We start from the raw sequence: 27,816 nt of genomic DNA, 5'->3' as shown, positions 1-27,816 counted from the left end.
TGTCTGAACCTCCACGGTCAATGAAAGGGCTTTTGTTGGCCGGTTTCCCATTGAACCGGAGAATTTGAGAGAACTTGGTGAATGGTTGGTTCGTATTCCCTTGTCCCCCACCATTGGAAAAGGTTTGTCGATCCCACCCGACTAACTCCTTTCAAAAGCCACTCTGTCGAAAGCCAACATATCCTTCCAGATGAGAAGGGAATAAAACTTGAAAAGAGCGTCACTGTGGATCAGTTTTCTAACACTCAACATTATCTGTTTAATGAAGTAAAATATGCAGGTGACAAAGAACACGGCAACAGCCACTGTCTCCCTTTTTGGCAGGAGAAGAAAATCGATCTGTCTGTTTGTGGAGACCAAGTTCCAACATAATGTTTCCGCCCGGGATCGAACTGGGGACCTTTCGCGTGTAAAGCGAACGTGATAACCGCTACACTACGGAAACCGATGGCATGGTATGTAACACAATGGGTTGCTGAATGGTGTGCTCTCTCTGCTCGTACTTGGAATGTGTTCTTTCCATTGCAGCTGGAGACACAGACAGTGGCTGCTCCCCCTTATCTTTAAAAACTCTCAGGGTAGTGGGTTTGAGCCCCACGTTGGGCGAGTACCATTTTAAACTTTTATGCTGCTTCCACCCGCCCCCCTCCGTCTCACCGCACACGATGGGGCCACGCCCGGGCTGAATCTCTCCAATTAGGTTTCCGCCCCTGTCGCAGCAAGAAATGGTCCTGATCAAAGTCACAAATGATGCCCGATGTTACTACCACCATGATAAACTATCCCTCCTCATCCTTCTCAAATACAATATCTCACCGTGCTGTTATGCTGTTAGACTAGTTTCATCTCTCTGCTCTTATTTGGAATGTGTTGCTTTTTCGTCTGACAACACTGAGTATCATTGTATTATGTTCGTCCGCCAGAGGAGATCATTCGGCCCCTCGTGCCTGTGCCCGGTCAAACACACGTATTCGTTCAAAATTCGTTCAGAGATGGATTGAGTGCTTTGTTATCAGAAAAATGCCTGAACCCCCACAGTCCACAGCTTTCCTCCTCGCTATCAACCACACGGCCCACTTTTATGTCAACCGCAAATTTCTCAATCATGCCCCCTACGCTAAAGTCCAAATCGTTAATGTATACCACAAAAAGCAAAGGACCAAGTACCGAGCCCTGCGACAGCCCACTGGAAACAGCCTTCCAGCCGCAAAAACACCCGTTGACCATTACCCTTTGCTTTCTACCACTCAGCTAATTTTGGATCCAATAAGCCACATTCCCTTGGATCCCATGGGCCTTTACTTTTTCGACCAATCTGCCATGTGGGAATTTTTCAAAAGCCTTGCTACAATCCATGTAGACTACATCAATTGCGCTACCCTCATCGATCCTCCTTGTCATCTCCTCGAAAAATTCAATCAGGTGAGTTGGACACGACCTCCCCTCAACAAATCCATGCTGACTGCCCTTGATTGGTCCGTGCCTTTCGAAGTGACAGTTGATCCTGTCCCTCATTTGAAATGGAGTCTTTCTCCTGCTTCCTGCAATAACAGATAAGGCGGTTATTAGTACGCAGGCCTAGCTAGCTCAGTTGGTGGAACATGAGACTATTAATCTCCGGATCGTGGGTTCGAGCCCCACATTAGGGGAGGACCATTTTTAAGTTTCATGCTGCTATCACTGGCCAACAGTGCAGAAATAATGCAGAATAAAACACGGTATCGGTAGTCAGAATGGCCGAGCGGTCTAAGGCGCTGCGTTCAGGTCGCCGTCTCTTCTGGAGGCGTGGGTTCGAATCCCACTTCTGACATTGCTGATTTTTACCAAGACGTGGAAATATTTTATTTGTGGATTGGGCTGCAGCTGATTTTTCTGCCAAGTTTATTTGCTCCTCCCACAAAAGCAACTGGCTTTGTCATGCATATGTGACTTGAGAAGTTTTGAATGGTAAAATGTTTGACATAATAATGACCGGGACAAAGAAATAGAACAGCAGTGTGAAACATTTAAAACGATGATCGATAGAGTCCAGGAGAAATATATCCCACGACAAAGCAAGAAAAAACTAGCCAGAAATGATACAACAGGGATGAATAAAGAAATAAGGACAAAATTGAAACTGAAGAAAAAGGCACACACGAGACAATAAAGGAGAGAGGGGAATGTGAAAAGACTGGGAAAGAAGTCTAAAGAACTATTGGAAAGGACAAAAAGGAATTAAAAAAAGGGAAGTATTCTGGACACATCAACAGCCAAAGAAAATTTAGGATTGGAATAGGGCCACGAAGGGATACACATGACAAACTCACAGGCAATGACAGCGAAATGGCCGAAATATTAAATAAGCACTTTGCTTCACTATTTACCAGGGAGACTAATATTGTGGGCATGACAGGAGAAGAAGAGATCAAAAAAATATAAAGACATTTAAGATCGAAAGGGGGGAGATAATTGATAAACTAATCAAAGCTAGAGAGGAAGTTTCCTGTTAGGAGCCGAACCACAGTTTCATACCGCTCAGCCACGCTAATTTCCGTATTACTGTTCAGGAGCTCAGTTCACAGGGACACGATTACTGCGCTCCATTAAGAGAGGCTTAGTGACAGGTGGAAATTGACCTATTAATAGGATCATAGAATAAGACAGCGCCATTCGGATGCCATTCGGCCCATCGTGCCTGTGCCAGCTCTCTGAAAGTGCTGTCCAGTTAGTCCCACTCGCCTGCTGTTTCCCCATAGACCAGAAAAAGTTTCCATCCAAGCTTTTATCCAATTCCCTTTTGAAAACTGTGAGTTAAGAAAAACAATATTGAAAGGGGTGCTGGGGCCTCTGCAGCGTCGATGTAGAGTGTGTGATGATTGAAGTTATCAAGATGGTTGCTTTACACATGGTATGTTGTGCAATCATCCTGAAATATCTTCAATATGCAATACAAATTGAATTGCAAACCTGGCGGACAAACACTGGAAAACAAGTCACGAGTGAACGCAAATCATCTGGGACCCGTTTTCAGCCTCACCGCACTTTAAATAAAGTGAAATAACTTTGCATTGAAAAGATTTGGAACTTGCATCTGTGCCTTTATCTGTTCCATTTCTTAAAGTTGCTGGCGTCTGATGATGAACACGCCTCTGCTCCCTCCATTGAACAAGAAAGGAGGTGTTTGACGTTGACGGGACCTGTTGGTTCTGAGCTCATTCTTTACATTGAGTGGGTTCGCGTCCTTCAACTTTAGCCCAGCGGTGAACTTCGCAGCAAACAAGTTCGACACCGTCTCACCGCGGACGCTGACTGCCATGTTTATTGTAAACAATTTTACAACACCAAGTTATAGTCCAGCAAATTTATTTTAAATTCACAAGCTTTCGGAGGCTTCCTCCTTCCTCAGGTGAACGTTTGTTGGGAATGATAAACGTTTCCAACAAACGTTCACCTGAGGAAGGAGGAAGCCTCCGAAAGCTTGTGAATTTAAAATAAAATTGCTGGACGATAACTTGGTGTTGTAAAATTGTTTACAATTGTCAACCCCAGTCCATCACCGGCATTTCCACATCATGCCATGTTTATTGTTATTTCTTTCAGACCTAAATAAATAGTGACCGTGATTTTAAATTTGCACTCAGTGATTTTTAGGTAGTCTCCTTTCAGTGTTTCAAAGGCGACCCCTAATTTATGATAGTCCGGCCATTTCACCAGCCGTGTTGAAAACAAAACATGTCTCTGCTTTTCGCGTCTTTTTTCGAAAGGCAAAAAATATATTTCCCGTGACCTCTGAAGGATGGACAAGTACAGTTCAGAAAGCAGAAGCAAGTTCACCGAGCTTAAATCGTCTGACCACGTTCAAGGCGATATACACAGATATATATATATATATATATGTACAAGTCGTTGCTGTCTGTTTCTGTGGTTGTCTTTTTTCTGTGTGTGTCCATCTGCAGGTCGATTTTGAATCAATACCAGTATTCGTGTCAGTTTGTTGCATGAAATAAATGAGGGTATCAGGCGCTCCCCTCCCTGCCACTGGGTCGGGACTGAGTCAGGGTTTAGACCAAACTTCTGTTTTGTTTTGTGTGAAAAAGCAATTAAAACCTTCATTCGGGAATTATCCAGTCTCATGTGAGCGGTGAAAGAAACAGTGACCCCGATGTGAGGTGAACACGCAGACTTTTGATCTGGAGTCAGACCTTTGCGCCACGCACTCTGAAGACAGGATCCTGGATGTTATTATATTTTTTGAATGTTTCTCAAACACCGTCTCATATATTGGTTAAATAGATAGGGCTTATCAAATCTCCGCCAGATCCCACCGGGTGTGAGACAGTTTTGGAAGCAGCCTTCACCCCCAATATCACGCTGGCATTCATCGCCTGCTCCCAGCGGACTGCATGAACAGGGCTGGGAGATGTGGACTTTGTTCACATCATTCAGCAATGTGAATCGTTAAATATTTAATCATTTTTAATGGGGACAAGGTTTCAAAATGCTACCGGCCGGTTTCGAACCGGGGACCTTTCACCTGTTCGGCAAACGGGATAACCACTACACTACGGAAAACTGATGCTTCAACCTCTGTGATATGGATATAACCCCTCAGCCAAACTAATTTCCGTATTACTGTCCAGGAGCTCATTTCACAGGGATACATTTACTGCACTGTATTTCGGAAGGCTGCAGAGAAGGACAGGTGGCGATGGTCAGGCAGGGAATCCCAGAGCATCGCGCCCACACAAACATTTCACTGTTTTTTTCATGTACCTGTTATCCGACCGCAGTTTAAACTATTGCGAATGGCATGCTCAGATGATATTGTTCATTGAGTGTTTTCTTGCTCGAAACATCAGCCTTTACGGTTAACAGCCGAACGCGCTAACCGATTGCGCCACAGAGACCAACCGGTGCGGTTTCTTGCAAGATACACGAAAGCAGCGTGTCACCTGGCCAAAGTTTCATGTTGCAGCCACAGAAATGTAGTTGTCCATTATCAGTGTTACTTTTCCAGAAATAAAGGAAGGAACATTGTTTGTGGAAACATGGAAACGGTCTGATCTCGCTCACAGCATCGATATCACCGCCAACCAGCTCTCCTGCAACCGGCGCGCTAATCGCTGCTTTGTCTGTTACTTATTAGCACTGCGGGAGAGCATTCGTCACACGGATTGCAGCGGTTCAAGAAGGCGGCTCACCACCACCTTCTCCAGGGTAATTAGGGATGGGCAATAAATACCGGCCTCGCCAGCGACACCCACATCCCATTAACGAATAAAAAAAATATTAATTTCAGATTCTGCATCAGTTTGAGGTGCTGTATTGGATTAAGCTGTTGTATTTGTTTGAGGTACTTTATTGCTTTGAGATACGGTATTAGATTGAGATGCTGTATTAGTTTGAGGTATTAATTTATGTTTCAGGTTCTGTATCGGTTTGAGGTACTGTATTAGTTTAAGGTGTTGTATTTGATTGAGGTACTGTATTAGTTTGAGGTTCTTTATTAGTTTGAGATGATGTATTAGCTTGAGGTATTATATTAGTTTCAGATTCTCTATCCGTTTCAGGTATTGTATTAGCTTGAGGTACCGTATTAGTTTGAGGTACTCTTTTAATTTGAGAAGCTCTATCAGTTTGAAGTGTTATATTAGTTTGGGGTATCTGTATTGTAAGGAAAGAATTAGTCTTTATATTGAATTAATATTAACCTTTACCATTTGCCTCTTAAGTAAGGAAGTATAAATCTCTGTTGGGAGAACGAAACTACAATCATCAGACAGATTTGCTTCATTTTATATGCATGCATATGTTTAATATAGAGACGAGTAGATTCTGAAGTCCAGAAACTCTTGGATCGGAGCTGATATCATATTACTCATAAGTTTAATTATCCTTTTGATATAAACAATTCTCTGACAATCATAACAAGGCCTTTAAATCATTCAGAGCTGGTGTGTATGTGTGTCAGACAGCATTGTGTGCTATTCGTCTTACCAGCTTCACAGGGAAGCAGGAGAGGTGTGAGATATGTATGATAGCTACGTATCATTCCAAGCTGACGAAGCGGGAAAGGGCTGCACTGGTGAGAGACAAACACCATTCTGCTCTCTGGTCAATGGGCAAGGCCATATGTTTTAACTAACAAGTTCCAAAGTTATAGTTATAATTAATGCCTAAAGCAGAACACCTGGCTGTGCGGAAGGAGCCTGCTTGCACCACAAGGCTGCATCTAGTGGAGGAGTGTAGTTCGGTGATGAGGGAAGTGATACTCTGATGACATCGAAAATTCTGGAAACCCTCAGCAGGTCAGGCAGAATCTGTGGAGAGAGTAACAGAGTTAATGTTTCAGGTCAATGACCTTTCATCAGAACCACGTTGGGCAGTTGTGTTTGGGAATAGGATGAAACATTGGAATTGTTTCACTCATGTGGGTTGATTTGGGTACTTTTCTGTCTTTGGAAGTTGAAGAGTAAAATAAGGGCTCGTCCGGGATTTGAACCCGGGACCTCTCACATATTTGGACAGACAACCCCGAAGCGAGAATCATACCCCTAGACCAACGAGCCCGTTGACAAAACCCAACGCATTAAAGAGCCAGCCGTCGTAAAACCCTTTTTGTTGGCTATCCTTGATAAGCAATTATGAGGACAGGTTGCAAAGACCAGACTTGCATTCCCTTGAGTGCAGAATATTAAGGGGTGATCTAATTGAGGTGTTTGGATTATTAAAGGATTTGACAGGGCAGATAGAGACTATTTCCTCTGGTGGGGAGAGTCCAGAACAAGGGGGCATAACCTTAAAATTAGAGCTGGGCCGTTCAGGGTTGATGTCAGGAAGCACTTCTTCACACAAAGGGGAGTGGAATTCTGGAACTCTCTCCCTCAAAAAGCAGTTGAGGCTGGGGGTCAATTGAAAATTTAAAAACTGAGATTGATAGATTTTGGGGCTAATTCGGGAGTTTAATGACTGACATTTTTTCCCTGTGAATTGGAGAGTTTCGATCGATGAAATATTCGTGAAAAGAGTCAGTGCAAAGAGAGTCAACAGTACATGTTTTCCCGAGACACTTCCTTCAGAGCTAAGAACGAAAAGTTTCTCATTTCCATAGTGCAGCGGTTATCATGTTCACCAGTTACACGCAGAAAGTCCCCGATTTAACCTCGGAGGGAAGCATGTTGTTGGGACGTGCTCCCCATAAACCTTCAGGGTCGAGTTTGTTCATGCATGAAAGGGGCTACAAACCTTTTTTAATTTAACAACGGCTACACCAGATTCCTGGTATAATAAGCACTAAACACTTTTAAGCAGACTCCTAAAATACAGTATGTAAAACGGGAAGGGATAAAAGTTCATGACATACAAAACACAAAGATTTATTGACGTTTTAATTGTCACTTGGCAAACAAGTTAGCATTTACTTCAGTGTGCAACAGAACGTATTAATGGCGATTAAAAAAACATTAAATGTCTCACAGACTTGAATTATTTTTGTGCAATGAACTATTCCCAACCACAAGGGAACACTGCATCAAACATATATATTTAAGTATATAATAAGTATATATAATATATATATATATATATATATATATATAATCTATGCCATCAGTAGACCTCGTGGTGAAACGGTAGCGCGTCTGACTCTGAAGGCTGCGTATTTAAATCATGTCGAAATCACTACTTCTTATACCATTCATATCAGCCTGGATAATTTCGGAATCACTGCTTTTTAATAATAAACGAAACTTTGCTCACTAGTTCATTGTTCATTGCTCCCTGTCATTGATAATTGAAATGAAATATTAATCTGGCTAAGCCGGAGAACAAAATATTCAAAAAGCGAAACAAATACTGAGCAAAATTATTTGCAATGTTTGGGGGGAAGTGCAGCTGAAAAGCAGAAGATCTGAATGGAATGATCAATGATTGAGCGGAATACATTGCTCGACTTGTTACTCGATTGCCTTCTTGCACAGCACCTCACAAACCCGTGACCTCAACCACCTAGAAGGACAAAGGCAGCAAGTACATGGGAATAACACCACCCTGCACGTTCCCCTCCAAGTCACACACCATCCCGACTTGGAAATATATCGGCCGTTCCTTCATCGCCGTTGGATCCTGGAACTCCCTACCGAACAACACTGAGGGAGAACCTTCACCACACGGACTGCAGCGGTTCAAGAAGACGGCTCACCACCACCTTCTCAAGGGCAATTAGGTTTGGGCAATAAATTCTGGCCTTGCCAGCGACACCCACATCCCATGAACGAATAAAAAAAATCTCTGTGCTCCTCCAATTCTGGCCTCTTGCGCATCCCCGATTTAAATCGCTCCACCATTGGCGGCTGTGCCTTCAGCAACCTAAGCTCTGGAAATGCCTCCTTAAACCTCTCCGCCTCTCTCTCCTTTAACACATACCTTAAAACCTACCTCTTCGACTAAGCTTTTGGTCACCTGTCCCAATATCTCCTTATGTGGCTTCGTGTCAAATTTTGTTCAATAACGCTCCCGTGAAGCACCTTGTGACGTTTTACTACGTTAAAGGCGCTCGACAAATGCAGGTTGCATCCTCTGGTTATGGACCCTCCTGCCAATGGAAACAGCTTCTCCCCATCCATTCTATCAAAATCCCCTCATAATTTTGAATACCTCCATTAAATCTCCCCTTAACCTTATTTTGCTCGAAGGAGAACAATCCCAGATTGTCCAGTCTCTCCACATAACCCATCCCTGGACACGATGCAAGGCGGAGGTTTGCAACCAGGTTTGCAAATTATTGCCAGTCGGGAGCTGGACAAATCGAAAGGAACCGAAATGACAAACAGCTTTGTGAATCTGCAGATACGCTTTGGGAAACGGAATTGGAGGCGAATAAAAGACTGACCAGACAGGCGGCCAAGACGCAGCTGAGTCGGCATGTCCTCCTGGAACAGTTACTCTGATGTTGTGGATGAAATTAAGAGTTCGGAGCCATTTAAAGCGCTCCCAGTTACTGCAGATCAGGGATCAAAACCTGACATCAGCGTCAGGACGCTTAGAATACTTTTTCTTTATTTGTTCATGGGATGTGGGCGTCGCTGGCGAGGCCGGCATTTATTGCCCATCCCGAATTGCCCTTGAGAAGGTGGTGGTGAGCCGCCTTCTTGAACCGCTGCAGTCAGTGTGGCGAAGGTTCTCCCACAGTGCTGCTGAGTAACAGACAAAACACCGGTGGGCGCGCCGGTTGCAGGAGAGCTGGTTGGCGGTGATATCGATGCTGTGAGCGAGACCAGATCGTTTCCATGTTTCCACAAACAATGTCCCATCCTTTGCTTCTGGAAAAGTAACACTGATCGTGGACAATTGCATTTCTGTGGCTGTAAATTTGGCAAGGTGACAAGCTGCTTTCGTGTATCTTGCAAACACATGTATTGGGTGGTCTCTGTGGCGCAATCGGTTAGCGCGTTCGGATGTTAATCAAAAGCTTTGGTGGTTTGAGCCCACCCAGGGACGAAAGTTGCACCTTTCTCTTCCCACTTTCGGATTCATTGCCTCATTCTGATAGTCCTGAAGCCGGTGCCAGGTTTTAATTCCTGATCTGCAGTAACTGGGAGCACTTTAATTGGCTCCGATCTCGTAATCTCATTTCAAGTTTTCGAATGTGTGATTTGGCTGCAAGAAAACACTCTGTGAACAATGTCATCTGAGCATGCCGGATTCGCTACAGTTCAAACTGCGGTCGGATATCAGGCACATGAAAAACAGTGAAATGTTTGTGTGGGCGCGATGCTCTGGGATTCCCTGCCTGACCATAGCCACCGATCCTTCTCTGCAGCCTTCCGAAATACAGCGCAGTGAATGTATCCCTGTGAAATGAGCTCCCGGACAGTAATACGGAAATCAGCTTGGCTGAGGCGTTATGTCCCGAACACGGGACTGCAAGCTTCAGGTTTCCGTCGTGTCGTGGTTATCACGTTCGCCTAACACGCGAAAGGTCCCCAGTTCGAAACCGGGCGTAAACCTTGTTCCCATTAAAAATGAGTGAATATTTAACGATTCACACTGCTGATGAAATGTGAACAAAGTCCATAACTTGCAGCCCGCTGAGAGCAGGCGATGAAAGACCCGTGATATTGGGGGTGAAGGCTGCTTCCAATACTGTCCCACACCCGGTGGGACCTGGCGGAAATTTGGTCAGTCCTATCTATTCAACCAAGGTGGGATAAATGAAACGATGTTTGAGAAAGATTCATACAGACAATAACATCCTGGATCCTGTCTTCAGAGTGCGTGGCGCAAAGTTCTGACTCCAGATCAAAAGTCTGCGTGTTCACATCACATCGGGGTCACTGTTTCTTTCACCGCTCACATGAGACTGGATAATTCTCGAATGAAGGTTTTAATTGCTTTTTCACAGAAAAGAAACAGGTGTTTGGCCTAAAACCTGACTCAGTACCGACCCAGTGGCAGGGAGGGGAGCGCCTGATACCCTCATTTATTTCATGCAACAAACTGACACGAACACTGGTATTGATTCAAAATCGACCTGCAGATGGACACACAGAAGAAAGAGAACCACAGAAACAGGCAGCAACTACTTGCATATATATCTGTATACATTGCCTTTAACGTGGTCAGACGATTTAAGCTCGGTGAACTTGCTTCAGCTTTCTGAAATGTACTTGTCCATCCTTCAGAGGCCAGGGGAAATATATGTTTTGCCTTTCGAAAAAAGACGCGAAAAGCAGAGACATGTTTTGTTTTCAACACGGCTGGTGAAATGGCCGGACTATCATAAATTAGGAGTCGCCTTTGAAACATTTAAAGGCGACTATCTAAAAATCACTTAGTGCAAATTTAAAATCACGGTCACTATTCATTTTGGTCTGAAAGAAATAACAATAAACATGTCAGTCAATGCCCGCGGTGAGACGGTGTCGAACTTGTTTGTTGTGAAGTTCACCGCTGGGCTAAAGCTGACGCCGTTTAAAAAACGCGAACCCACTCAATGTAAAGGATGAGCTCATAAGCAACAGGTCCCGTCATCGTCAAACACCTCCTTTCTTGTTCAATGGAGGGAGCAGAGGCGTGTACATCATCAGACACCAGCAACTTTTACAAATGGAACAGATAAAGGCACAGATGCAAGTTCCAAATATTTTCAATGCAAAGTTATTTCACTTTATTTAAAGTGCCGTGAGGCTGAAAACGGGTCCCAGATGATTTGCGTTCACTCGTGACTTGTTTTCCAGTGTTTGTCCGTCAGGTTTGCAATTCAATTTGTATTGGATGTTGAAGATATTTCAGGATGATTGCACAACATACCATGTGTAAAGCAACCATCTTGATAACTTCAATCATCACACACTCTACATCGACGGTGCAGAGACCCCATCACCCCTTTCAATATTGTTTTTCTTAACTCACAGTTTTCAAAAGGGAATTGGATAAACGCTTGGATGGAAACATTTTCAGGGCAATGGAGAAACAGCAGGCGAGTGGTACTAACTGGACAGCTCGTTCAGAGAGCAGGCACAGGCACGATGGGCCGAATGGTATCCGAATAGCGCTGTCTTATTCTATGATTCGATTAATAGATCAATTTCCGCCTTTCACTGAGCCTCCCTAAATGGAGCGCAGTAATCGTGTCCCTGTGAAATGAGCTCCTGAACAGTAATACGGAAATTAGCGTGGCTGAGCGGTTTGAAACTCTGGTTAGGCTCCTAACAGGAAATTTCCTCTCTGAGTTTGATTAGTTTATCAATTATCTCCCCGCTTTCCATCTTAAATGTCTTTACATATTTTTTGATCTCTTCTTCTACTGCCATGCCCACAATACCAGTCTCCCTGGTAAATACTGAAGCAAAGTGATTATTTAATATTTCTGCCATTTCGCTGTCATTGCCTGTGAGTTTGTCGTGTGTCTCGCAAAGTGACCCGATTCCTGTCCTAAATTTTCTTTGGCTGTTGTTGTGTCTCGAATACTTTGCTTTTTTTTATATTCCTTTTTGCCTTTCCAATAGTTCTTTAGACTTCTTTCCCAGTCTTTTCACATTCCCCTCTCTCTTTTATTGTCCAGTGTGTGCCTTTTTCTTCAGTTTCAATTTTACCCTTATTTCTTTATTCATCCCTGGTGTGTCATTTCTGGCTAGTTTGTTCTTGCTTTTCAGTGGGATATATTTCTCCTGGACTCTATTGATCACCGTTTTAAATGTTTCCCACTGCTGTTCTATTTCTTTGTCCAGGTCATTAATATGTCAAACATTTCACCGTTTGAAACTTCTCAAGTCACATTTCCATCACAAAGCCAGTTGCTTTTGTGGGAGGAGCAACTCAACTTGGTCGAAAAATCAGCTGCAGCCCAATCCACCAATAAAATATTTTCACGTCTTAGTAAAAGTAAGCAATGTCAGAAGTGGGATTCGAACCCACGCCTCCAGAAGAGACTGCGACCTGAACGCAGCGCCTTAGACCGCTCGGCCATCCTGACTACCGAATGCATATTCCATTCTGCATTATTTCTGCACTGTTGGTCAGTGAACTGAGCATAAAATTTGAAAATCGCACTCGCCCAAAGTGGGGCTCGAACCCACGACCCTGAGATTAAGAATCTCATGCTCTACCGATTGAGCTAGCCGGGCATGGTTACTTTAATCGCCTTGTCTGTTATTGCAGCAACCAGGAGAAAGACTCCATTTCAAATTATTGGAATAATTTCTGAGGGCTCGGATAAACTGTCACTTCGAAAGGCACGGACTCATCAAGGACAGTCAGCATGGATTTGTTCAGGGGAGGTCGTGTCTGACTAACCTGATTGAATTTTTCGAGGAGGTGACAAGGAGGATCGATGAGGGTAGCGCAATTGATGTCGTCGACATGGATTTTAGCAAGGCTTTTGAAAAATTCCCAAATGGCAGATTGATCGAAAAATTAAAGGCCCATGGGATCCAAGGGAATGTGGCTTGTTGGATCCAAAATTAGCTCAGTGGCAAGAAGCAAAGGGTAATGGTCGATGGGTGTTTTTGCGGCTGGAAGGCTGTTTCCAGTGGGGTGCCTGAGGGCTCGGTACTTGGTCCTTTGCTTTTTGTGGTATACATTAACGATTTAGACTTAAACGTAGGGGGCATGATGAAGAAATTTGCGGGTGACACAAAAATAGGCCGTGTGGTTGATATCGAGGTGGAAAGCTGTAGACTGTCGGGGTTCAGGCAATTTTCTGATAACAAAGCACTCAATCTATTCCTGAACGAATTTTGAACGAAAATGTGCGTTTGACCCGGCACAGGCACGACGGGCCGAATGATCTCCTCTTGTGGACTAACATAATACGATGATACCAAGTGTTGTCAGACGGAAAAGCAACATATTCCAAATAAGAGCAGAGAGAGGAAACTAGTCTAACAGCATAACAGCTCGGTGAGATATTGTATTTGAGAAGGATGAGGAGGGATAGTTTATCATGGTGGTAGTCACATAGGGTATCATTTGTGACTTTGATAAGGACCATTTCATGCTGCGACAGGGGCGGAAACCTAATTGGAGAGATTCAGCCCGGGCGCGGCCCCATCGTGCGCGGTGAGACAGAGGCGGGTGGGGGAAGTGTCAGAGCTGGGGCTCACCGGTGGAAGCAGCACAAAAGTTTAAAACGGTACTCGCCCAACGTGGGCTCAAACCCACCACCCTGAGAGTTTTTAAAGCAAAGGGGGAACAGCCACTGTCTGTATCTCTTGCTGCACTTGAAACAACACATTCCAACTGCGAGCAGAGAGAGGACACCATTCAGTTGCCCATTGTTTAGTGAAATATTATCCATTTCTGTAGTGTAGCGGTTATCACGTTTGCTTTGTAAACAAAAAGTCCCCAGTTCGATTCCGGGTAGAACATTATGTTGGAACTTGGTCTCCATAAACATCCACATCGATTTTCTTCTCCTGCCAAAAAGGGAGACAGTGGCTGTTCCCTGATTCTTTGGAAAGTGCATCTTTTACTTCATTAAACAGTTTACTTTTAGTGAGAGAAAACTGATCCACAGTGACGCTCTTTTCAAGTTTTATTCCCTTTTAATCTGGAAGGATACATTTGCTTTGGACAGAGTGGCTTTTAAAACGAGTTGTCGGGTGGGATCGATAAACCTTTTCCGCTGGTGGGGTCAAGGGAACCAAACCAAACATCCACCAAGTTCTCCCGAATTATCCGGTTCAATGGGAAACCGACCAACAAAAGCCCTTTCATTGACCGTGGAGGTTCAGACATTTTTCTGATAACAAAGCGCTCAATCTATTTCTCTTGTCTACTTCCCGATGTTTACGGATACTGTCTGCATCTCTGCCCTGTGTTTATCTCACTCCGTGTCCACCTGCAGGGTGGTTTTTGAACGAAGACGTGTGTTTGTCTTCTGTTCGTGATAAAGTCAGTGCGGTTTGACGTGTTGTTACTCAAAGGTGCACTTGCCCTGCTGGTGAGCAGAGGCAAGTGCTCGAGCAAAACAGACGTTTCCGGGCAGACACACAAAGCTTTCAGGTTGAAGAAAGGAACGGAGGTCTCCTGTGCCTCAGCGCCAACATGTTAAGCTGTAGGCTGTCTGTAAAGTAAAGAAAACGGCTTTGAGCTAATTTCTGCTGACTCCAAAAGCACGTTCGCTGGTTCCAACCAGAATCCTAAGGATGACTTTTATCCGTTAATTGTATTACAGTCCTCCGCTGTACCAGCTGATCGATCAAAGGGAAGCAGCAAAGATTGCTCTCTTTGGTAAATGTTCATTGTGCGCCTTTTGACACTCCCGGACTCGTGGAGTCACATGTGCATGACCGAGACTGACTCGGTTCCTGCTCATAGCGCATCGTTGTGGGAGTGTGAGCTGTTACTTTCTCTGCACACCCGAGAGGCGAATGCAGCAGTGACAAATCAGAAGATTGTCTGGTCAACTCCAACCTGACTGGATTGTTTTTGCAAACTGTCCATTACTTTATGACTTTTAATAGCTTGCAAATTGCCCTAATTGGAAGTGCTGCCTGGAAGTCTCCACCGTTCGTGCACTCTTCACAGAGCAGGAAATGCATTAGTTTTATTCACTTTGCAAAACCTGAGTTCCATCCAAAGAAAAGATACCAGGACCCGTGAAGCTTTTTTCCATGTCTCACTTTATCTTTCCATCTTTGCGAAACACCAAAATCAAAAACTTTTGCTGACTGCAGCACACCAAAAGATTTACTGCCCCTTGACCTCTATTTATCGAAGCTCAGGATTCACGTGGGTTATGGATTTGCTGAAAACTGGAACCATTTTTGTTTCGGGACAATTCCCCAAGGTAAAAAAAGTGAGTGGAAAAAGCGGACATCGATCCCAGTACTTCTCGCATGCTAAGCGAGCACTCTACCATTTGAGCTAATTCCCCAGTTGCGGTGGTGACTTTGCCCTTCACAATAATCGCTTAACATTCGTCTCCAGGCAGTGCCACGAATTGCCCCCTCCCTGAATGCATTCAATGCTCCAATCCGCGGTCTCGATTGTTCGCAATTGAGCAACAGCAGAACGGGAAGGCACAGTAATCGTGAATGATGCCGAGAAGAGCCCGAGCCTGCGGAACGCAGACGAGGTCATCGGAAAAGAACAGCAGCCCGAGCTTGAGGAAACAACGAGAGCTCTGTCTGTCTGTCGGTCTGACTGACTGATGGAAGGCTTATTTGCCTGAAAATGAGTGCGGTTTGACGTGTTGTTATTCAAAGGTACGCCCTGCTGGTGAGCAGAGGCAAGTGCTCGAGCAAAACAGCCGTTTTCGGGCAGACACAAAAAACTTTCAGGTTGAAGAAAGGAAAGGAGGTCTCCTGTGCCTCAGCGCCAACATGTTAAGCTTTTGGTTGTCTGTAAAGTAAAGAAAACGGCCATGAGCTAATTTCTGCTCACTCCAAAAGCACGTTTGCTAGTTCCAACCAGAAACCTAAGGATGACTTTTCTCTGTTAATTGTATTGCAGTCCTCCGCTGTACTAGCTGAACGATCGAATGGAAGCAGCCAAGATTGCTCTCTTTGGTCAATATTCACTGTGCGCCTTTTGACACTCCCGGACTCGTGGAGTCACGTGTGCATGACCGAGACTGACTCATTTCCTGCTCAGACCGCAGCGCTGTGGCAGTGCAAGCTGCTACTTTCTCTGCACACCCGAGACCAGTGGAGCAGTGGATATCGTGTCTAATGACAAATCAGAAGATTGTCTGGACAACTCCTACCTGACTGGATTGTTTTTGCCAACTGTCCATTGCTTTATGACTATAGATAGCTTGCAAACTTACCTTATTGATAATGCTGCCTGGCAGTCTCCACCGTTCATGCGCTTTTCATACAGCAGGGAGTGCATTAGTTTTATTAACTTTGTAAATCCTGAGTTCAATCCATAGAAAAGATATCAGGACCTGTGAAGCTTTTTTCCATGTCTCACTTCATCTTTCCATCTTTGCTAAACACCAAAATCAAAAACTTTTGCTCGCTGCAGCACACCAAAAGATTTGCTGCTCCTTGACCTCTCTTTATCGAAGCTGAGGATTGACGTGGCTTCTGGATTTGCTGAGAACTGACACCATTTTCGTTTCGGGACAATTCCCCAAGGTAAAAAAGTGAGTGGAGAATGCGGGCATCGATCCCGCTACTTCTCGCATGCTGAGCGAGCGCTCTACCATTTGAGCTAATTCCCCTGTTTGGCGGATCTATTTGCCCTTCACAATAGTCGCTTTACACTCGCCTCCAAGCAGCGCCACGAATTGCAACCTCCATGAATTTTTTCAATGCTTTGCTCCAATACGCGGTATCGAGTATTCGCAAGTGAGCAACAGCAGAACGGGAAGGCACAGTAACCGTGAATGATGCCGAGAAGAGCCCGAGCCTGCGGAAGGCATACGAGGTCATCGGAAAAGAACAGCCGCCCGAGTTTGAGGAAAATGTGAGAGCTCTGTCTGACTGAAGAATGGAAGGCTTATTTGCCTGAAAGTGAGCGCGGTTTGACGCGTTGTTACTCAAAGGTACGCCCTGCTGATCAGCAGAGGCAAGTGCTCGAGCAAAACAGCCGTTTTCGGGCAGACACAAAAAGCTTTTGGTTTCAGAAAGGAAAGGACGTCTCCTGTGCCTCAGCGCCAACATGTGAAGCTGTCGGCTGTCTGTAAAATAAAGAAAACGGCCTTGAGCTAATTTCTGCTTACTCCAAAAGCACGTTCGCTCGTTCCAACCAGAAAGCTAAGGATGACTTTTATCTGTTAATACTATTACAGTCCTCCGCTGTACCAGCTGAACGATCGAAGGGAAGCAGCAAAGATTGCTCTCTTTGGTAAATGTTCACTGTGCGCCTTTTGACACTCCAGGACTCGTGGAGTCACATGTGCATGACGGAGACTGACTCGGTTCCTGCTCATGGCGCATCGTTGTGGCAGTGTGAGCTGCTACTTTCTCTGCACACCCGAGGCGAATGCAGCAGTGGATACCGTGTCTAATGACAAATCAGAAGATTGTCTGGTCAACTCCAACCTGACTGCATTGTTTTTGCGAACTGTCCATTACCTTATGACTTTTGATAGCTTGCAAACTGATCTAATTGGAAGTGCTGCCTGGCAGTCTCCACCGTTCGTGCGCTTTTAACACAGCAGGAAATGCATTAGGTTTATTCACTTTGTAAATCCTGAGTTCAATCCGCAAGAAAGAGACCAGGACCCATGAAGCTTTTTTTATGTCTCACTTCATCTTTCCATCTTTGCGAAACACGAAAATCAAAAACTATTGCTTGCTACAGCACACCAAAAGATTTATTACCCCTTGACCTCTCTTTATCGAAGATTAGGATTCACGTGGGTAATGGATTTGCTGAAAACTGACACCCTTTTTGTTTCGGGACAATTGCCCAAGGTAAAAAAGTGAGTGGAGAATGCGGGCATCGATCCCGCTACTTCTCGCATGCTAAGCGAGCACTCTACCATTTGAGCTAATTCCCCAGTTGAGGCAGTGAATTTGCCGTTCACAATAATCGCTTAACATTCGTCTCCAGGCAGCGCCGCGAAGTGCCAACTCCCTGAATGCATTCAATACTTTGCTCCAATCCGCGGTAACGAGTGTTCGCAATTGAGTAACAGCAGAACGGGAAGGCACAGTCATCGTGAATGATGCTGAGAAGAGCCCGAGCCTGCGGAAGGCAGACAAGGTCATCGGAAAAGAACAGCAGCCCGAGCTTGAGGAAACAGCGAGAGCTCTGTCTGTCTGTCTGTCTGTCTGACTGATGGAAGGCTTATTTGCCTGAAAGTGAGCGCGGTTTGACGCGTTGTTACTCAAAGGCACTCCCTGCTGGTGAGCAGAAGCAAGTGCTCGAGCAAAACAACCGTTTTCTGGCAGACACAAAAAGCTTTCAGGTTTCAGAAAGGAAAGGAGGTCTCCTGTGCCTCAGCGCCAACATGTTAAGCTTTTGGCTGTCTGTAAAGTAAAGAAAACGGCATTGAGCTAATTTCTGCTTACTCCAAAAGCACGTTCGCTAGTTCCAACCAGAAAGCTAAGGATGACTTTTATCTGTTAATTGTATTGCTGTCCTCCGCTGTACCAGCTGAACGATCGAAGGGAAGCAGCCAAGATTGCTCTCTTTGGTAAATGTTCACTGTGCGCCTTTTGACACTCCCGGACTCGTGGAGTCACGTGTGCATGACCGAGACTGACTCATTTCCTGCTCATGCCGCAGCGCTGTGGCAGTGTGAGCTGCTACTTTCTCTGCACACCCTCGGCCAGTGGAGCAGTGGATATCGTGTCTAATGACAAATCAGAAGATTGTCTGGACAACTCCGACCGGACTGGATTGTTTTTGCCAACTGCCCATTATTTATGACTTTAGATAGCTTGCAAACTAACCTAATTGGCAGTGCTGCCTGGCAGTCTCCACCGTTCGTGCGCTTTTCACACAGCAGGGAGTGCATTAGTTTTATTAACTTTGTAAATCCTGAGTTCAATCCACAGAAAAGATACCAGGACCTGTGAAGCTTTTTTCCATGTCTCACTTCATCTTTCCATCTTTGCTAAATACCAGAATCAAAAACTTTTGCTTACTGCAGCACACCAAAAGATTTGCTGCTCTTTGATCTCTATTTATCAAAGCTGAGGATTGACGTGGGTTCTGGATTTGCTGAAAACTGACACCATTTTTGTTTCGGGACAATTGCCCAAGGTAAAAAAGTGAGTGGAGAATGCGGGCATCGATCTCGCTACTTTTCACATGCTCAGCGAGCGCTCGAGCAAAACAGCCGTTTTCGGACAGACACAAAAAGCTTTTGGTTTCAGACAGGAAAGGAGGTCTCCTGTGCCTCAGCGCCAACATGTTAAGCTTTTGGCTGTCTGTAAAGTAAAGAAAACGGCATTGAGCTAATTTCTGCTTACTCCAAAAGCACGTTCGCTTGTTCCAACCAGAAACCTAAGGATGACTTTTATCTGTTAATTGTTTTGCAGTCCTCCGCTGTACCAGCTGAACGATCGAAGGCAAGCAACAAAGATTGCTCTCTTTGGTAAATGTTCACTGTGCGCCTTTTGACACTCCCGGACTCGTGGAGTCACGTGTGCATGACCGAGACTGACTCGGTTCCTGCACATGCCGCAGCGCTGTGGCAGTGTGAGCTGCTACTTTCTCTGCACAACCAAGGCCATTGGAGCAGCGGATATCGTGTCTGATGACAAATCAGAAGATTGTCTGGTCAACTCCAACCTGACTGGATTGTTTTTGCAAACTGTCCATGACTTTATGAATTTAGATAGCTTGTAAACTGACCAACTTGTCAGTGCTGCCTGGCAGTCTCCGCCGTTCGTGCGCTCCTCACACAGCAGGGAATTCATCAGTTTTATTATCTTTGGAAATGCTGAGTTCAAACCACAGAAAAGATATCAGGACCTGTGAAGCTTTTTCCATGTCTCACTTCATCTTTCCATCTTTGCTTAACACAAAAATCAAAAACTTTTGCTGACTGCAGCACACCAAATGATTTATCGCCCCTTGAGTTCTCTTTATCGAAGCTTTGGCTTTCCGTGGGTCATGGATTTGCTGAAAACTGACACCATTTTTGTTTCGCTGCAAAACCCCAAGATAAAGAAGTGAGGGAAAATACAGGCATCGATCCCGCTATTTCTCGCATGTTAAGCAAGCGCTCTACTATTTGAGCTAATTCCCCAGTTATTAGCCCAACCTTGCCCTTCACAATGGTCGCTTTACACTCGCCTCCAAGCAGCCTTCGAGAAATGCAGCAACGCAAAATCGTCGAGCACAAATTGATAACCAAGTTCCGCACCCATGAGTATGGCCTCAACCGGGATCTTGGGTTCATGTCACGCTGCACGTAACCCCACCAGCGAAAATAAGTTCTCTGTTATTAATACAACGGGTCATTCTCTGTCTTTCTCTTCCTTTCGGAAGTTTCTCTCTCTCTCTCTCTCTCTGTCTTTTGTTCTGGCCGTTTGTATATTCGGTGGTCCTGTCGGTTACATCTATCTGTCCGAACACGTTGATTGCCTTGACAACGGGCAGTTGGAAAGATTATCTGTAATCACCAGGTTGTGTTCTCTGACGATAAATGCAGTCACCTTCCATGGAATCCCATACTCACCTGACGAAGGAGAAAGCCTCCGAAAGCTTGTGATTTTCAAATAAAACAGTTGGACTATAACCTGGTGTTGTAAGATTCCTTACATTTGTCAACCCCAGTCCATCACCGGCATCTCCACATCATAAATTATTGTCGTCAGCACACTTGGAAATAAACTCTCAACATAAGAACATAAGAAATAGCAGCAGAATAGGCCATATGGCCTATCGAGCCTGCTCCGCCATTCAATAAGATCATGGCTGATCTTCGATCTCATCTCCACTTTCCCGCCAGATCCACATATCCCTTGATTCCCCTCGAGTCCAAAAATCTATCGATCTCAGCTTTGAATATAACTCAACGACAGAGCATCCACAGCCCTCTGGGGTGTAGAGAATTCCAAAGATTCATAATCCTTTGAGTGAAGAAATGTTTCCTCATGTCGGTCCGAAATGGCCGACCCCTTATCTTGAGACCATGAGCTCGAGTTCTTGAATCTCCAGCCAGGGGAATCAGACTCTCAGCATCGACCCTGTCAAGCCGTCTAAGAATTTCATACATTTCAATGCGATCACCTCTCATTCTTCTAAACTCCACCGAAAATTGGCCAATTTTACACAATATTTCCTCATACTACAATTGCAGCAAGACCTTCTTACTCTCATATTCCAACACGCTTACAATAAAGGCTAACATTTCATTTCCCTTCCTCACTCTCATTCGACCCTTGGTAAATCAGTATTTCCAGCATGTTATTCCTCTTTTGCTTCTTTCGGGAAAAGAAATGAAGGTTGAAAATATTTTACTATAATTGCACTATGTTTTGGAAACAATATCCAACTGAACTGCATCAAATTCGATTGTAAACTTAACAGTTTCTGATGGAAATAAACTAATAAAAACACTTAACTGCGATGGCCGGGAATCGAACCCGGGTCAACTCCTTGGAAGGCAGCTATGATCACCACTATACCGCCATCGCTAAAAATAATCAACAATAAAATAGTTGCCAAACATCAGATCCTGATCCGACACTGCAGGCTGTTGGATTTTGTTCTTCATTTGAACTGGTTTCTGACGGATCGTTTCTCGCTCTGTTGCAGTTCCTGTTTCCGCCCAGGAGATTGAGCCAACCCCCAATCAATGGAAATTCCACACCAGCCAGTAATTCTTCAACTGAAATCGGACTGAAGAGATTGTCGATACCGGCAATACTTGACCAGCTGGCAATACATTTTACCACAGCTCATATCAGCGATTGAGTAAAGTTAAATAATTCCATTAAATCATTACAGAGACCTGACGAACAATTGGGCAGGATTGGCAGCTTAATATTCAAGTCCATAAGAACTTTAAAAAGGACAGGGAAATAGGGAAAGGAGGAGGAGCAGCAATATTACTAATGGTCAATATTACAGCAGTTCAAAGATAGAATATCAGTGAGGGTGAGCGGGCAGTGTAAACACTCTGAGAGAGACTCATCACAAGTGCCCCCACTGTACTCCTCCAGAAGGTATAAGAAGGGCGAGTGCGGGAGGATTTCTTCATTCTTTGTGAAAGTGTTTGTGAGATTGTGTTAAATGTCTGGAAGAGGAAAAACCGGCGGTAAAGCTCGGGCCAAGGCCCAGTCTCGCTCATCCCGGGGCGGACTGCAGTTCCCTGTTACCCGTGTTCACAGGCTCCTGCGAAAGGGGAACTATGCTGAACGTGTGGGTGCCGGAGACCCGGTCTAACTGGCTGCTGTGCATCGAGTATCTGACGGCTGAAATCCTCGAGCTGCCCGGCAACGCGGCCCGGGACAAACAAGAAGACCCGCATCATCCCCAGACACCTGCAGCTGGCCATCCGTAACGACGAGGAGCTCAACAAGCTGCCGGGACGGGTGACCATCGCTCTGGGTGTTGTCTGATATCCAGGCCGTGATGCTGCCGAAGAAAACCAGCATTGTGAGCTCCAAGAGCAAGTAAACCGGCCAAGGCTTAATCTGATAACCCAAAGGACAGGACCAACCTTATTGAAATCTTTGAAGAAGGAACAGAAAATGTAGACAAGTTTAATGCAGTAGATGTGATATATTTGGATTTTCAGAAGGCCTTCTATAATGTACCACATTGCAGACTCATGGCTAAGTTCAGAGCAAGTGGAGTCAGGTCAGGTGGCAGAATGGATAGGAAGTTGGCTACAAAATTGACAGGCGAGAATAGAGTTTCAGGGTTGCGACTCAGACTGGCAAAAAGGTGGGAAGTGGAATTCCAGTTGCTGGGACAACTGTTCTTCACAATTTACATTAACGATTTGGATTCGGGAATCGGAAGTACAATTCCAAAATTTGTGGACGACACCCAATTGGGGGATTTAGTTAATACAAAGGAAGAATGCATCAAAACGCAAGAGGACATTAATAAACTTGCAGAATGAAGAATCAGGAGGTCACACACTGCTTGGATAATAAGAGTCTAAACGGGATATAGCAGCAAAGGGATCTAGTGGTACAGATACACAAATTACTAAAAGTAGCGACCCAGGTTAATCAGGTCATAAAAAGACAAATCAAACACTAGGATTCATTACTAGAGGGATAGAGATGAAAAGCAAAGAAGTTATGTTAAACTTGTATAGAACCTTGTTTAGACCATACTTGGAAGACTGCGAACAGGGCTCGTCTCCATATTATAGACATAGGGGCATTGGAGAAGGTGCAAACAGGATTCACAAGAATGATACCAGAAATGAGAGGATATTCTTATCAGGAAAGACTGAACAGACTGGGTCTCGTTTCTCTAGAAAAGAGAAGACTGAGGGTTGATCTGATCGAGGTTTTTAAGATAATGATAGGGTTTGTTAGGATAGATGTAGAGAAAATGTTTCCACTTGTGGGGAGTCCAAAACTTCAGGTAATAAACATAAAATTGTCGCTAATAAATTAAATAGGGAATTCAGGAGAAATTGCTTTACCCAGAGAGTGGTTAGAATGTGGAACTTGCAACTACGAGGAGTAGCTGAGGCAAATAACATCGGGGCATTTAAGGGGAAGATAGATCAGCACATGAGTGAGAAAGGAATAGAAGGATATGCCGATAGGGTTCGATGAAGTAAGGAAGGAGGAGGCTCATGAGCAGCATAAACGCCAGCATAGACTAGTTGGGCCGTATGGCCTGTTTCTGTGCTCCAGTTTCAATGTAACTGGATGTAAAGGCTCTTTTCAGAGCCACCCTCTGTATCTGTGAAAGGGCTGGTTACTGTCTGAAGGGAGACGCTGATATCAAGCTACCAGTGAGGCTTTGAGCTGCTTTTGTCTCGTTGTGGACGAGATGAGGAATTAATGGGACTGGAGTCGGGGCAGTGACCACAATCCGGTACATTAAACGGTGACTTATAGACCCCAGCCCACACATCACCAGGTTTCTTGTATTTATTTAAACTACTTGCCATGCTGGGCTCATAAAGAATCACCAGAACTGCTCGACTAACCTTTCTACATCTGTGGAATTCAGCGCTTCGCTCTGTTTCTGTTCTATTTTGTTGGATTATTTACATAACGCATCAAACTCACTGGGGAGTCTCTGAAATGTAACTCTGTACAGAAACAAATAACAGTGAATTGCCTGGTGCCCAGGAGATCAGGAACATTACTCGCCTTTCGTCCTGTTAACGAGTAAACCGTGTTTAGAGTCCACCGACCCGCTTTGGTTCCATATGGGGGATTAAACAGAGAAATCGGGAGGGGAGGAGACAGTCAGAGTGACAGAGCGGAGAGCGGCATCTGATCTTCTAACTCAACCTCCAGTTCTCTCCATCCGACAGTTTCAAACCGTTTATCGATAATAGAACCGAACCTCAGCGCTCCGCACAAACCCTGACAGACCCGGGCTTCATAGTCAAGGGTTCCCAAAACCCGAAGCTTTCAAATAAGCCCCGTTACAATGAGAAATCGTTAATATTCCTGTCTGAATACAGTCCATTCAATAACAAGTCAACTCGGCTCCTCCATTTCAGTCTGTTTCCCTGTTCTATCTCCCCACACATCCCCTCCCAGACGGGTTCAGCGTTTCACAAACACCTTATTCCAGCTTATTTGGAGAATCTCATCTGTTGGGGTTTGAGTTATGACGCGGAGTTTCTCCACCAGTGTTACCGTCTCACAGAGACACTCGCCCTGAATCTGTGAAAAGATTATGACCATGAACTGGGACTGGAGCCGAACACATCCCCAGTTACAGTGAGGCCCGGCCCGGACATCTCATTCTCTCTATTTTATATCAGACAGTATCCCACTTTCAGGTCCAGCAACAGAGGAAGAGAGAGAGAGAGAGACAGTATCAGTCTTACACTTCCGATCTGTGTCCAAATCACGCTCAATAGCAGTATCCACCTTCATATACAGCACCATAGAGAGAGAGGGAGGCAGACACGGTGAGAGAGACAGAGAGAGCGGTGAGACACAGTGACAGACAGACGTTAACAGTATTAGATCCAGACTTACCGGGAAAGTGCCGTTTTATCCAGAAAGATCGCGTTGGAGAGACAGAAGATGCAATCTCATCTCTCACTGATATTGTACAAGGGTCAGAAACACTATTAATCCCACACCCAGGGACAGTACAGAGAGGGACAGAAACAATGGGTCACATTTAACCCTCTAATGCCTGTTGTACTATCTGCAGTTTTACAGCTCAGGGCTGTTCGATATTACTCTCAGTGACCGACAGTTTCACTCCGGTTAAATTAATCTGCGACTGTTGCTGCCTGATATTAACCCTACACGGTCCCAGCAAATACACCGACTCCCACTTTCCTCCCATGTTTCTCCAGGATTGGTTTGAGAAATCCTCTCTCAGTCACACATTATAGGGGCCATTAATGAAGAGAATCCATTGGCTGATTTCACAGCCGCTCACTTTATCTCTGAAAGGCATTTCCCATCAAAAGACTCCGAGAGAAACAGCAGGGATGGAAACATCTAGTTTAATAGTTGGAGATTGTAAAGTCAGTCTGGATTCCAGCGTTAGGCACTGGTGGAATCCCATCTGTTTCCCATTCTGGTGCCTGTTCCTGCACTGCCTGTGGACCCCATTCCCTCTGACATTTCCCCCAGACCCAATTCCTTTGCTCAGACTCGGAAAAATTCCAATTGGGGAAAGTTTCCATCGATTTTTGGATTGGGAATTGTGGGCGCCATTCCCTCAGTGAGCGGAAGAAGATGGTTTAAAACAGTCGGGAATGGAGAGATCACGGCCCCCGGGGGAAGGGAGCAAAGAGCAGCCTCGTTACAGCAGATCATCGCTTCGGGACCGTGTCCGCAGATGGGCTCAGAGATCGGCATTGAGTCCGGGGGAAGTTCAGGGGCAGTCCGGGGGCTGTTTGTAAGAGGCGGAGTCGATCAGGAACTGGTCCCGGAACATGGAGTGAGAGGGGGGAAGGGAGAGGTCATTCTCGGGCTGTGTGTGTACAGGGTGTGTCCAGGGGAAGGGAGAGAGAATGGGCAGAACCTGCTATTAAAATCATTGCTGCTTTCTCTCCCCAAACCAGGAGTGAATGGTCCTGGTTTAGTTCCATGCTCACCCTGTTTATTGTTATTGGACAGTGAAGAGTGGAAACAGAGCCGGACAGGAAGGATGTGGGGAGTTATACAAAGAGCATCTATTGCAGGCATCAGGTGAGAAGTGTGAAGGACACATTTTAAACAGCGGCTGTTTGGTTTCGATTGAACGGTTAGTCCCATGGGAGAGGGGATTAGAAACCTGACCTGTGCAAAGGTCCCTGCCCCATCGGGTCGTCCCATTCATGGATCAGTGCATGGGTTGGGCCGTGTCTGGATGTCATTAAATTGTTATAAAACAGCCCAACACACCTGGTATGCAGAAGCTGATTGCTGCAGTACTGCAGTGGAGTCAGACACTGACACTGTTTGTATCACTGGATTTCATTTGTGGATATTCAAAATGATCATTAAGAGAGATATTAAACTGATCACTTCTGTATTTTCTACCTCACATGTTCCTGAGTAACAAGAGATAATTTTCTTTCCACAGGCAAACCCTTGAACGATCCAGAATAAATGTGATGCTTCCTCCACCCGAGGCAGAAGGAACAATGCAGCCAGCTCCTTCTCACACACAGGAGGTATATTATCACTCACAGAGCACAGAGACACAGACAGGTCATCAGTTCCACAGTCTCAGACAGCAGAAGTCGTCAGTCCCACACTGATCACAATTTCCAGAGACATATTTTCAATCCAACAGTCAAGCAGAGTAGGTGAGGCAGACACTGTTCCATTTCCCCCTAACTCAGTCCCGCTGACAGGTAGATACAAAAATCCCAGTCCAAAATCACACACTCAGAGTGAAAGGCACTGTGTCAATCTCACAATAGGGCAACATTCGCTACGAATTAAATACCAGATAGAAATCACACATGGTACCCGATTCAAAGGTACTGAATGAATCCCAATAATGTACCCCGAGATTCAAATTGAATACGAGCCCAGAACTCTCACACACATGACTTTAATACATGCAATATCCATTCGAAAAGTGTATCATATGATACAAATTGCATACAAGTCCAAAACTCAGGTAGAGTATCAGATTGAGAAATATTGAAAGATAGTAAACCTGAGAAACAAATTAGATACTTGTTCAGAATGTCCTCGTAGAATGAGATTTAAAGATAGAGTATCAATTCTATTAGTGCAGCCTGAGATACACATTGCATACCAGTCCAAAAATCTCATACACAAAAAGCAGGACAAATCCAATCCGGCCAATTACCGCCCTATCAGTCCACTCTCAATCATCAGCAAATTGACGTAAGGTGTCGTCGACAGTGCTATCAAGTGGCACTTACTCACCAATAACCTGCTCACCGATGCTCAGTTTGGGTTCCGTCAGGACCACTCGGCTGCAGACCTCATTACAGCCTTGGTCCGAACATGGACAAAAGAGCTGAATTCCAGAGGTGAGGTGAGAGTAACTGCTCTTGACGTCAAGCCAGCATTTGACCGAGTGTGGCACCAAGGAGCCCAAGTAAAATTGAAGTCAATGGGAGTCAGGGGGAAAACTCTCCAGTGGCTGGAGTCATACCTAGCACAAAGGAAGATGGTAGTGGTTGTTGGAGGCCAATCATCTCAGCCCCAGGGCATTGCTGCAGGAGTTCCTCAGGGCAGTGTCCTAGGCCCAACCATCTTCAGCTGCTTCATCAATGACCTTCCCTCCATCATAAGGTCAGAAATGGGGATGTTCGCTGATGATTGCACAGTGTTC

The 27,816-nt window shown here is 45.0% G+C and overlaps 6 non-coding genes across 6 annotated transcripts; 1 reads left to right on the top strand and 5 right to left on the bottom strand.

The window, feature by feature from the left end:
* Positions 1–372: 372 nt before the first annotated feature.
* On the bottom strand, positions 373–445 carry trnav-uac (transfer RNA valine (anticodon UAC)). The gene has a single exon. It is a non-coding gene; the product is annotated as a tRNA-Val (tRNA).
* A 1,282-nt stretch (positions 446–1,727) lies between these two features.
* On the top strand, positions 1,728–1,810 carry trnal-cag (transfer RNA leucine (anticodon CAG)). Its single transcript has one exon. It is a non-coding gene; the product is annotated as a tRNA-Leu (tRNA).
* Positions 1,811–6,463: 4,653 nt separating this feature from the next.
* trnap-cgg (transfer RNA proline (anticodon CGG)) lies at positions 6,464–6,551 on the bottom strand. Its single transcript is given in 2 exon segments — positions 6,464–6,499; positions 6,516–6,551. It is a non-coding gene; the product is annotated as a tRNA-Pro (tRNA).
* A 5,823-nt stretch (positions 6,552–12,374) lies between these two features.
* Positions 12,375–12,457, bottom strand: trnal-cag (transfer RNA leucine (anticodon CAG)). Its single transcript has one exon. It is a non-coding gene; the product is annotated as a tRNA-Leu (tRNA).
* A 78-nt stretch (positions 12,458–12,535) lies between these two features.
* Positions 12,536–12,608, bottom strand: trnak-cuu (transfer RNA lysine (anticodon CUU)). Its single transcript has one exon. It is a non-coding gene; the product is annotated as a tRNA-Lys (tRNA).
* An 8,853-nt stretch (positions 12,609–21,461) lies between these two features.
* On the bottom strand, positions 21,462–21,533 carry trnag-ucc (transfer RNA glycine (anticodon UCC)). Its single transcript has one exon. It is a non-coding gene; the product is annotated as a tRNA-Gly (tRNA).
* Positions 21,534–27,816: the final 6,283 nt, after the last annotated feature.

Source organism: Heptranchias perlo, unplaced genomic scaffold, assembly GCF_035084215.1.
Source record: "Heptranchias perlo isolate sHepPer1 unplaced genomic scaffold, sHepPer1.hap1 HAP1_SCAFFOLD_47, whole genome shotgun sequence".
Taxonomy (NCBI): domain Eukaryota; kingdom Metazoa; phylum Chordata; class Chondrichthyes; order Hexanchiformes; family Hexanchidae; genus Heptranchias; species Heptranchias perlo.
The sequence above is the reverse complement of the archived record's forward strand: the minus strand, read 5'-3'. Positions and strand labels throughout refer to the sequence as shown.